The sequence below is a fragment of the Bos javanicus genome, chromosome 5 (assembly GCF_032452875.1).
Source record: "Bos javanicus breed banteng chromosome 5, ARS-OSU_banteng_1.0, whole genome shotgun sequence".
In the NCBI taxonomy this organism is placed as follows: Eukaryota; Metazoa; Chordata; class Mammalia; order Artiodactyla; family Bovidae; genus Bos; species Bos javanicus.
The window spans coordinates 58,988,810-59,002,120 of record NC_083872.1 but is presented as its reverse complement, the minus strand read 5'-3'; the positions used below and the strand labels follow the sequence as shown (position 1 = coordinate 59,002,120).

The following is a 13,311-nucleotide window of genomic DNA, read 5'->3' as shown; positions in this document are numbered from 1 at the left end:
TTCAAACTATTAAATAAATATTCACACATCCATACTGATCTAAATAAATAATTGAACACATTAATATGTGAGAAGGAATACACAAATTACCCATGGGAAAGGAGTCTGAATAATTCTATAAAAAGTAAAACATTTGAATAGCACATAGAATCTACTGGTAGCACTTTCTTCTTGCTGTTTTCTGCTTCTGTACAAGTTTACATTCATTGAAATATATCACTTCAGCTAACATTTATTTCAGGAAAAATAAAATAACATGGACAATATGAAATCCAAAATTTCAAAGATTGCTAATTCCTTGCTGTTGTTCTTTGCAGTTGTTCCCTGACATCTTTTCTTTTTTAAAAAAATTATTCCCCATGAACACCTAATTTATATTATTCAGCTAAATTTAAGGTGAACTAATGACACCATCACTCTCCAGAGACATTTGAATTCTATTTCACTGCAACAATCCCCTGTGACTATTTTGAGGAAAAAAAAAAAAGCAATCTGTTTGTTTTGGAGGCACTATTTAGTCAATATAGTCTTTGCCCTGGAAGGTAAGCAAAGTAAAACAAAAATGTAAACTATCTTTCTTTCACAAAGGTTACTGAGAGCCAAGTAAGATATTATATTACTAGATTAGTTTGAGCTTTCTCCTTAGGAACTAGCAGCTTCACTTTATTAACCAGTAAAACACATAACTTTATCCCCTTTATTTGCCTGTTTCACCAAAGTAAGTACTGCTCTGATCCCACTTCTTTTCCATTCCCTTTTTCTAGTATCCATTTAGTTTTTTGAGAGTCTGACCCACATTCCAGGAAAGCTTGGTCTCTAGTTCTGCTGTGCAACCAGTTAAACACTTAGGACAAAGGTTCGTTTCGCTATTACCCTCTCCCATTTCCAGCACTTCTAGCTTTCCTCCTAAACAAGCTAGTATCAGAGACACTGTTACTCAATAAAAAATCTTGCAATATTACCCGAGTCTCATCCTTTCAGACTCACATGAATTGACCGCGTGGGGCTGCCACAGAGCCTCTGCCACCATGTCAGCAACCCTTTCCTGAGGGACCTCTTGAACTCTTTGCTTGTCTTCTGGATGTAACACCTTCTATCAGTACCCGGAACTATGTCACTTATCTTTTAGGGCCTCATCAACTTCAGAAATAAATTTTCTGCTGGATTTATCCTTCAATATGTTCATCTCTCTCTACACAGCCAGGATAATACTGCCAAATTCCACCAACGCACTATGTAAGTATGTTATTGCATAGAAAAATCAGAGGCAGAAACAAACAAGTTGGGAAGTCTATGAAATATTCCATAAGTAAAGATTCCACACCGACACTCAAAGCAACAGATTACTTGGGTTTGAAGAGTCAAATTGCTACCACATGGGCTTATATAATTATAAGTATATTTTTCTTTTCTCACCTCATTTATTTTTCCCATTTTCTAATAAATTTATATTTAGATTAATTAACTTTGCTTGGAAGAATCTATTCTTAAAAGTAATAGATTATTGTTTAACTCAGAAAAGAAAATCCTCAAGTTCTGAGTTTGTTTATTTAGGAGTATATACATATTAATTTTGATGGCTCTGATCTTTTGGTAATATATTAATTACATAGCCAGAATGATATTAAGATTTTAAAATATGGAAAATAACTCTTAAAGACAAATTTCAAATTATACATGTGGTGATTGAACAAATATTAAAACATTTTATAGTATTTTACTGAACTTTTTTACCCATATGATCAAACTCTGAAAAGATAGATAACTATATGTGATAAACATATTTTTCTTATACAAACATGATTATTACTCTTTTCAAGGGACTCAGTTCAGTTCAGTCGCTCAGTCATGTCCAACTCTTTGTGACCCCATGGACTGCATCACGCCAGGCCTCCCTGTCTAACACCAACTCCCGGAGCCCACCCAAACTCATGTCCATTGAGTCAGTGATGCCATCCAACCATCTCATCCTCTGTCATCCCCTTCTCTTCCTGCCCTCAATCTTTCCCAGCATCAGGGTCTTTGCAAATGACTCAGCTTTTCGCATCAGGTGGCTAAAGTATTGGACTTTCAGCTTCAACATCAGACCCTCCAATGAACACCCAGGTCTGATCTCCTTTAGGATGGATTGGAATTCCATAACCTCCACTAGCTTAGTTTGTAGTGATGCCTCCTAAGGCCCACTTGACTTCAAATTCCAGGATGACTGACTCTAGATGAGTGATCACACCATCGTGATTAACTGGGTCGTGAAGATCTTTTTGTACAGTGCTTCTGTGTATTCTTGCCATCTCTTGTTAATATTTTCTGCTTCTGTCAGGTCCATACCATTTCTGCCCTTTATAGAGCCCATCTTTGCATGAAATGTTCCCTTGGTATCTCTAATTTTCTTGAAGAGATCAAGTGACTCACTCAATATTAAAAGGAGAATGATCTAAATAAAAAAGTTTTCTTGTCCTGGCTTAAACTTGGTTTCAAAAGTGGTGGTAACACTAAGTGATTAATTTATTGATCCATTATATCATACATTTCTTAAACAAGCAAAGGTTAGAAAAAAGAAACCCTGTACTCACTAAATCATGTTTCTTGTTTGTATTTACAGACCAGGAAGAAGTAAGCAATAAGAAATGAGAAATCCCACCTCTGCCAAAGAGTTCATACTTCTGGGATTAACAGATGATCCAGAGCTAAATGTTTTCACTTTTCTGTTTCTATTTTGCACATATATACTGAGAGCGACTGAAAACATGACAGTTATCACACTTACTCTGCTAAACTCACACCCCAAAACACCCATGTATTTATTCCTTAGGAATTTCACTTTCTTAGAAATCTCATTCACTACAGTTTGTATTCCTAGATTTATGGTCAGCATTGTAACAGCGGATATGACCATTTCGTATAATTCTTGCATGGACCAGGACATTTTCTCATATTCCTTGGTTCAACAGAAGTTTTTCTTTTGACCGTCATGCCCTATGATCATTATGTGGTTATCTATAAGCCATTGCATTACACAACAATAATGAATAGCAGGCTTTTTTTATCTCTCCTTGCTAACAGAATCAGAAGATATTATGAAGAGGTGGCAAGAATACACAGAAGAACTGTACAAAAAAGATTTTCACTACTTGAATAATCACGATGGTGTTATCTAGAGCCAGAAATCCTGGAATGTGAAGTCAAGTGGGCCTTAGGAAGCATCACCACGAACAAAGCTAGTGGAGGTGATGGAACTCCAGTTGAGCTATTTAAAATCCTAAAAGATAATTCTGTGAAAGTGCTGCACTCAATATGCCAGTACATTTGGAAAACTCAGCAGTGGCCATGGGACTGGAAAAGGTCAGTTTTCATTCCAATCCCTAAGAAAGGCAATGCAAAGGATGCTCAAACTACCACACAGTTGCACTCATCTCACATGCTAGTAAAGTACTGCTCAAAATTCTACAAGCCAAGCTTCAGGAATATGTGAACTGTGAACTTCCAGATGTTAAAGGTGGATTTAGAGAAGGCAGAGGAACCAGAGATCAAATTGCCAACGTCTGCTGGATCTTCAAAAAAGCAAAAGAGTTCCAGAAAAACGTCTATTTCTGCTTTATTGACTATGTCAAAGCCTTTGACTGTGTGGATCACAATAAACTGTGGAAAGTTCTTCAATAGATGGGAATACCAGACCACCTGACCTGCCTCTTGAGAAATCTATATGCAGGTCAGGAAGCAACAGCTGGAACTGTACATTGAACAACAGACTGGTTCCAAGTAGGAAAAGGAGTACGTCAAAGCTGTATATTGTCATCGTGATTATTTATCTTATATGCGGAGTACATCAAGAGAAATGCTGGGCTGGATGAAGCACAAGCTGGAATCAAGATTGCTGGGAGAAATATCAATAACCTCAGGTAGGCAGATGACATCACCCTTATGGCAGAAAGTGAAGAGGAACTCAAAAGCCTCTTGATGAAAGTGAAAGTGAAGAGTGAAAAAGTTGGCTTAAAGCTCAACATTCAGAAAACTAAGATCATGGCATCTGGTCACATCACTTCATGGGAAATAGATGGGGAAACAGTGGAAACTGTGGCAGACTTTATCTTTTGGGCTCCGAAATCACTGCAGATGGTGACTGCATCCATGAAATTAAAAGACACTTGCTCCTTGGAAGAAAGAGTCCCTTAGACTGCAAGGAGATCCAACCAGTCCATCCTAAAGGAGATCAGTCCTGAGTGTTCATTGGAATGACTGATGTTGAAGCTGAAACTCCAGTACTTTGGCCACTTCATGTGAAGAGTTGACTCATTGGAAAAGACCGATGCTGGGAGGGGTTGGGGTCAGGAGGAGAAGGGGACAACAGAGGATGAGATGGCTGGATGGCTTCACTGACTCGATGGATATGAGTCTGAGTGAACTCCCGGAGTTGGTGATGGACAGGGAGGCCTGGCATGCTGCGATTCATGCGGTCACAAAGAGTCAGACACAACTGAGCGACTGAACTGAACTGAACTGAAGCTGAAACTCCAATACTTTGGCCACCTGATGTGAAGAGCTGACTCATTTGAAAAGACCCTGATCCTGGGGAAGACTGAAGGCGGGAGAAGAAGGGGCGACAGAGGATGAAATTATTGGATGGCATCCCCGGCTCAATGGACATGAGTTTGAATAAACTCAAGAGTTGGTGATGTACAGGGAAGCCTGGCGTGCTGCAGTCCATGGGGTCGCAGAGTCAGACAGGACTGAGTGACTGAACTGAACTGAACTCCTCCAGATCGAATCATGCTATTAGGTGTTATCTTTCTTTGCCTCTGCCTGATAATAGAGCCCTATTTACCATAATCATTGCATTCAGTCCTACAAATACTCCCTATCGTGCAAAGTAAACAGCTATTATTTTAGCTTGGTAGAGCATAGACCATGTGGACTGCCATCCCTATGACACCATTAATTGAAGTCTAGAAACCATTATGTTAATTAATTTTAACTAAAATTAAAGTTTAAAACACCCAATCTTTGGTGACACATTTTATCTGTTCCTTTCTAAATCCAAGTATACAAAATATTTACTTGAAGAAATCTGTAATACTTTATTAAATCTCTCATTAAAAATGTATGACCTTTTCCAAAGAGAACATCAGCTGTATTTAAAAAAGAAAGGACAAACAAAAACAAAAAACACCTTTTCACCATCGTTTGTACTATATAACCACATAGGTAAGGTATTTCTTTTAGGCTCCAAATAAATTTTTACCCTATTTTCATTTTCCTCACAAAAAGTTGCAAGAGAGTCAATGAGAGTCTCTCTTCTTTTAAAACAATGGTCAGAAAAAATATTTGAAAAATAACCAAGAAATAATTTTTTCATCAGTCTTTCCTTTTTTTCCATGCAAACTCCAGTATTACAGATAGAATTCTATAGTCATTCAATACCTAATGGCTCCTGAAGGAATCTTATTAAAAATTGTAGCTAAAATAAACTGCATTGTAGATGCACTGGTTTTTCTTCCTCAGAGAAGTTTTCTTTATATTTCCCTCAAAAAAAAAAAAAAAAACCCTCATCTGTAACAGTACACTCAAAATATATTAAATGGGTCAGTTTATTTTGGAGAAAAGCATTTTGGAAAACCTATATCACTGAGCAATATCAGAAAAGTCATAAAACCCATGACACTTAAATTACAAAAAAAAAATTTTTGGACGTTTGCGGACTGGATTTTTTCATCCTCACAGATTGGGTATTTGAGAAATGGTTGGTTTATGACTAGGAAAATCCAAACCAAAGATTTAAATTTTTAATCATGAGTGCACAAATGTGAATTCATTTTATAAAATATGTCAAAGTGAAGGAAATCTTTTCTACCTAAAACATCATGTTTCTCTTATTGTAGATAATCAGAAAAATATTCAGGTTTAAACCATGACTCGGTTCCATTGACTATCATAAAGGTGAGTGCATTTTTTCTTTATCTACATCATTAATTATCTTTTTGAAATCATATATCTCTAAAAATTACTCTCTTTAAAATGCAGCATGAAGGCACTCTGTCAATTCTTGCATTATTTTCTCTGCCTATAGCTTTGTAAACTTGTCAGAGCTGAACTCATAAATGTATCACACTTGCCTGAGGAGGGAGTCAGGTAGTATTTTTTCAGTCAATTCCCTCATCTGCATAATGAGTCCCTTAAAAGGACCAAGGAAAAGCATTTTGGGCACAGAGTAAAAGGCTGTTTATATCTTTGTTATAATATGAATAATATTGATAATAACACTAATAGTAAAATTCATTATATTTTGTTATATGATTAATTACTGTTATCATTGATGTTACTATCTTCCTTTTAATATAGTTTCTTTCCCTATTGCATCCTTCATAACTAGTTTAATAAACAATACAGCTATCAAATTACTATTTTTGAAAGCAGAACTTGATAAAGGTTGTCATGCAATAACTTTCTGAAATAAGTATATAATCTTTTATAGGAAACAATATGATCTCTTTCATTGTTTAGTGATTGACTTTATTTAAGAAGTCCAACAGGAAATTTTACCCTGTAACTTTGTTTATGGGCTAACACTGGGCTAACAAGAAGCTAAGATTGTGCTTGCATTACCTTTAGTTAAAAAGGAGTGAATAGAATTAATTTTGCATAAAGGCAGAATAGAATTGATTTCAATGAATTGCTCATAAATAATATTTTCTCTTTAACTTTTTACTATGACTAGACCACAACTTATTTAGAAAAAGAATGCATTCCAAAACAAAAATAAATTTTTGAATAGAAAAATTAGCATGTAGAATTTTATGCACATTATGTTTTCAGAAATACTATATACTCAGTAACTTGTTTAATCTTCCCAATGACCTACTTCCTAGTGAAGTACGCCAAGTATTTATCATTATGACTTGTTCTTATGACTGTGAAAAATGACTTTCTGTATGTTAATAAGTAATCAAAACTATACAGCAGGGAATTATCAAAAGCTGAGATAAAAATTTAAGGTTTTTAAACACAGATTAACTTTTTTCCCCACTAGACAAATTCTAATACGAATTTTTTTAAATTTTATTTTTAAACTTTACAATATTGTATTAGTTTTGCCAAATATCGAAATGAATCCATCACAGGTATATCTGTGTTCCCCATCCTGAACCCTCCTCCCTCCTCCCTCCCGATTCCCTCCCTCTGGGTCGTCCCAGTGCACCAGCCCCAAGCATCCAATATCGTGCATCGAACCTGGACTGGTGACTTGTTTCATACATAATATTATACATGTTTCATAATATGAATTTGCATTCAGTTCAGTTCAGTCGCTCAGTCGTGTCCGACTCTTTGTGACCCAATGAATTGCAGCATGCCAAGCCTCCCTGTCCATCACCAACTCACGGAATTCACTCAAACTCATGTCCATCAAGTCGGTGATGCCATCCAGCCATCTCTTGCTCTGTCGTCCCCTTCTCCTTCTGCCCCCAATCCCTCCTAGCATCAGAGTCTTTTCCAATGAGTCAACGCTTCGCATGAGGTGGCCAAAGTACTGGAGTTTCAGCTTTAGCGTCATTCCTTCCAAAGAACACCCAGCGATGATCTCCTTTAGAATGGACTGGTTGAATCTCCTTGCAGTCCAAGGGACTCTCAAGAGTCTTCAACACCACAGTTCAAAAGCATCAATTCTTCGGCGCTCAACTTTCTTCATAGTTCAACTCTCACATCCATACATGACTACTGGAAAAACTATAGCCTTGATTAGATGGACCTTTGTTGGCAAAGTAATGTCTCTGCTTTTGAATATGCTATCTAGGTTGGTCATAACTTTCCTTCCATGGAGTAAGCATCTTTTATTTATTTATTTATTTATTTATTTTAATCTTCTTTTTTTTTCTTTTTTTAATTTTATTTTATTTAACTTTACAATATTGTATTGGTTTTGCCATATATCAAAATGAATCTGCCACAGGTATACTTGTGTTCCCCATCCTGAACCCTCCTCCCTCATCCCTCCCCATACCATCCCTTTGGGTCATCCCAGTTCACCAGCCCCAAGCTTTCAGTATCGTGCATCAAACCTGGACTGGCGACTCGTTTCATATATGATATTATACATATTTCAATGCCATTCTTCCAAATCATCCCACCCTCTCCCCCTCCCACAGAGTCCAAAAGACTGTTCTATACATCAGTGTCTCTTTTGCTGTCTTGTATACAGGGTTATTGTTACCACCTTTCTAAATTCCATATATATGCGTTAGTATACTGTATCGGTGTTTTACTTTCTGGCTTACTTCACTTTGTATATAGGCTCCAATCTTTTAATTTCATGGCTGCAATCACCATCTCCAGTGATTTTGGAGCCCAAAAAAATAAAGTCAGTCATTGTTTCCACTGTTTCCCCATCTATTTGCCATGCAGTGATGGGACCAGATGCCATGATCTTCATTTACTGAATGTTGAGCTTTAAGCCAACTTTTTCACTCTCCACTTTCACTTTCATCAAAAGGCTTTTCAGTTCATCTTCACTTTCTGCCATAAGGGTGGTGTTTATCTGCGCATCTGAGGCTATTGATATTTCTCCCGGCAATCTTGATTCCAGCTTGTGTTTCATCCAGTCCAGCATTTCTCATAATGTACTCTGCATATAAGTTAAATAAGCAGGGTGACAATATACAGCCTTGACGTACTCCTTTTCCTATTTGGAACCAGTCTGTTGTTCCATGTCCAGTTCTAACTGTTGCTTCCTGACCTGCATATAGGTTTCTCAAGAGGCTGCTCAGGTGGTCTGGTATTCCCATCTCTTTCAGAATTTTCCACAGTTTATTGTGATCCACACAATCAAAGGCTTTGACATAGTCAATAAAGCAGAAATAGATGTTTTTCTGGAACTCTCTTGCTTTTTCCATGATCCAGTGGATGCTGGTAATTTGATCTCTGGTTCCTCTGCCTTTTCTAAAACCAGCTTGAACATCTGTAAGTTCACGGTTCACATATTGTTGAAGCCTGTCTTGGAGAATTTTGAGCATTACTTTACTAGCGTGTGAGATGAGTGCAATTGTGTGGTAGTTTGAGCATTCTTTGGCATTTCCTTTTTTTGGGATTGGAATAAAACCTGACCTTTTCCAGTCCTGTGGCCACTGCTGAGTTTTCCAAATTTGCTGACACATTGAGTGCTTTTGCTTTATTCTGATGGATAAAGTTTTGTCACTTCCTAATAATGTGTGTTTTATTGTTCTTTGTACAAGATAAAAGCACTATAAATGTATTTGAAATCATATAAGGAGTTGATATCCTCTCTTTTTTTACCTACAGACCTGCAGGATTCAGAGTTTAGTCATGCCAAATAAAGCATTAATCAGAGAATTCATTTTTCTGGGGCTTAAAGATGGCTCAGAGGTACAAGTTGCAATATTCTTCTTTATGTTGTTCACCTACTTACTGAGTGTAATGGAAACATGAACATCATCATGTTAAAACTATTCAGTGTCTGTTTGAAGATACCTGTGTATTTCTTCCTTAGGAATTTCTCTTTCTTAGAAATTTCATTCACCACAGTCTGTATTCCTAGGTTTCTGAGCAGCCCTGCTACAGGAGACACAATCATTTCCTATAATGCTTGCATGACACAAGTGTTGTTTTTTGTTTGTTTGTTTGTTTTTCAATTCTGGCCTCCAGAGTTTTTCCTTCTGGAGGTGATGTCCTATGATTGTTATGTGGCTATCAGCAAACCTATACATTACACAACCATCATGAGTAACAGAGTCTGCAACTAGCTTGTAATCAGCTTGTAATCAGCTCCTGGCTGGCTGGTTTCTTAATTATCTTCCCTCCTCTACCCGACCCTGATTATGGGCTTCCAGCTGGATTTCTGTGATTCCAACATCATTGATCACTTCACTTGTGACTCTTCTCCTATGCTACTGATTGCTTGCACAGACACAGAGTTTCTAGAACTTATGGCATTTTTCTTAGCAGCATTCACACTCATGGTAACTTTAGCCTTGGTGATTCTCTTTTACACATCCTTAAAACAATTCTGAAGATACCTTCTGCCCAGCAAAGAAAAAGGCCTTCTCTACTTGCTCATATGATTGTGGTTTCTGTTTCTCACAGGAATTGTATTTTCATCGGAGAAGGCAATGGCACCCCATTCCAGTACTCCTGCCTGGAGAATCCCATGGATGGAGGAGCCTGGTGGGCTGCAATCCATGGGGTCGCTGAGGGTCGGACAGGACTGAGCGATTTCACTTTCACTTTTCACTTTCATGCATTGGAGAAGGAAATGGCAACCACTCCAATGTTCTTACCTGGAGAATCCCAGGGACGGGGAAGCCTGGTGGGCTGCCATCTATGGGATCACACAGAGCCGGACACGACTGAAGCGACTTAGCAGTAGCAGCAGCAGCAGCAGTACTTAATACCTCTGTTGCTCCCATGCTGAATCCCTTTACATACACCTTAAGAAACCAGTAGGTAAAACAAGTCCTGAAGGACTTGTCTTCAACAACAAAAAAAATTTTATTATCAATCAAGCACTGCTGCTGCTAAGTTGCTTCAGTCGTGTCCGACTCTGTGTGACCCCATGGACGGCAGCCCACCAGGCTCTGCCGTCCCTGGGATTCTCCAGGCAAGAACACTGGAGTGGGTTAATCATTATGAAATCTGTAACTGAAACCACAAATAAACAACACATAAACACAAACCACTGTTTCAGATGGTTGATATACAGAAGGGAACAAAGCACACAAAACCTCTTGATATTGCAGAGTTTATTTCTAGTGCAGGAACAGACTTCAAACAGTCAACATAATTGAAATTTAAATTATTTTGTATTGTAGTAAGTGAAAATAATATGAACAAAATTGATATGCTGTAAGGAAAGGAGGACACAATTCAAATTAAATAGAGTGGTCAAAGATTTCACAGTTATTTTATAGCTCCTTTTATATTTCACTTTTCTACTTCCAAAAGTATTTCTCTGTATTTGTTACTTTTTTCCCCTTATAATGTTCCCCAGCTCTATGTATCATGTATTCCACAGTTGGCAAACATAGGAAGAGTCTGAGATGTGATTTTAATATTGGTCTTTAATTTCAAAAGACAATTAGAAAGCTCTAGATAGCTATTCAAGTCCTACATGAGGAATAAATGATTCAAAATAAAATTCACAATAACCCACAGTTAATGAATGGAACCTAAATTCAAGACTTAGAAAACCATGCTTTATGATTATTTATACCAAAGGACTCTGTCTCCTCCCTACTTTTATTTCCTTTTCTATTGAGTCAGCTATTCAAATCTGTAAAGGGAAAAAAACGGATTGCAGAGAGTGTTTGGGATGGACATGTACACACTGCTATATTTAAAGGAGATAACCACCAAAGACCTACTGTGTACCACAGTGAACTCTGCTCACTATTCTGTAGTAACCTAAATAGGAAAATAATTTTGAAAAAGAATAGATTCATGTATATGTATAATTGATTCACTGTGATGTACACCTGAAACTAACAGAACAGTGTTAATCAATTATACTCCAATATAAAATAAAAATTAAAAATAAATAAGTTAAATAAATATAAATAAGTTTTGTTAAAAAGATTTAAAAAAAAATTATCCTCTACTGTGAAAATAGATTAAGTTGTCCATATCACTTTCTTGCAGCTCTGCTTCATCAGAACTATTTATCTATATTTTTCCAAGTTATACTCTTCTTGTTAGGCAATAAACTGGAGTTGTGAGAGACTGCAGGTGTTTGGTGGGTGATTTCTTTCAGTGAGTGATGTCAACAGAAATTATGACTAATTATTAAATATTAATTATTAATGAAATCATTATTGCTAAATATTAGGGATAACTGCTTTTACATCACATGCAGTGACCTTTGTTTTTCCATATCATAACATCAGAAAAATTTTAACATTAAATAGTCAGAAGTAGGTAATCATAAAAAGCTTAGTCCATGAAATTACTGAAAATCAGTGCAAGATGCTTACACACCTATTTAACATACATGTATAAGGATCAGAGAACACAATTATTGGTATACAAATGAGGGAAATTCAAAGATAAATCACACACCTTTACCGTTTTCAATCACTGTAAGTATCTCACACCATTTAATTAGAAGGAATGGAAATATTGAAATTAAATGTGAAGTTTAATTAAAAATTGAAATTAAAAAAAAATCAAATGTGGAAAACCTGACTCAGGGTTCGAAGCTAACCCAGGGACTGAACCCACGCTTCCTACATTGGCAGGAATAGTCTTTACCCTGAGCCACCAGGGGAGCCCAAAGCCAATGGTTAACTATTGGCTAAAATGAAGATTTCCTATTAATTATCAAGTGCTTGAAGTAATGTATATATCACATGAAGACAAATTCTTTAAAATGGAAAAATATCATTTTGTGTTTTTATAATTAAATTTATACTTACAGTGGTGATAAAATATCTAATAAATCAACTATTAGTTAAGCCTCTGCTTTGAAGTATCATAATTGGGTACACAAAAGTAATTTAAGTATCTTAGTTTTCATTTATATGATATATTCAACAACAAGATGCTATTTTGAAGAAGTTATCTTTTTCTGCCTTGTATTTACTCACTGTGGAATGAACTGTGCCTCATTTGCTCATTAGTAAGAGCAGTTTTGGTACACATTAAAGTGTATCTTGGATTCTATGCCAATACATTGGAAATAATACAGAAACATAAAGGTGAAATTTCGGTTGTTTCTAATTTTGGTGTATACTAGTTATTTAGCTCAATTCATGAAAGTAGAAGTACTTCTTAAGGAAATATAGCTGAAATGATGCAACTCAAAAGATTTAATAATTTTAAAGTTATTTTATACACGATGAGATCATGTCTTTCTTCATTAATAGTCTTCTGTCTGTTTTGCTTTCATATTTTAAACATATACCATACAGTGTGAAGGATATAGCCATCATAAAAATATGATCAGGAAATGTTGGTTTATTTTCACTACACTTCCCACCTCACCAAATACTTGACCATCACCCTGCTGGATAATTTTCTCAACCTTCTCCTGGGACACAGGTCCCATAATATCAATTAAATATACTCACCAAAGCTAATCTTGTGCATGATTCATCAGTGCCCTATTATTATTTTCCCAGAAGTCATTAAGGATTTATCTCAAAGAATATTTCTGAAGCCAAAAAAATATATAGTTCTGTAACAAAACACTTTAAATTTTCTAGGTTTACTTTTTTCCTAAGAAAAATAAATGGAAATGGCCTTCTGTGAATTATCAGAAGAGCTTATTACAAAAGATTTTTCAAATGTTTTTCCTTTTTAGCTTTCACATGA

At 36.2% G+C, this 13,311-nt stretch overlaps 1 pseudogene; it reads left to right on the top strand.

Annotated features, from left to right (window-relative positions):
• Positions 1 to 2,627: 2,627 nt before the first annotated feature.
• LOC133248701 (olfactory receptor 6C65-like) lies at positions 2,628 to 13,311 on the top strand (annotated as a pseudogene).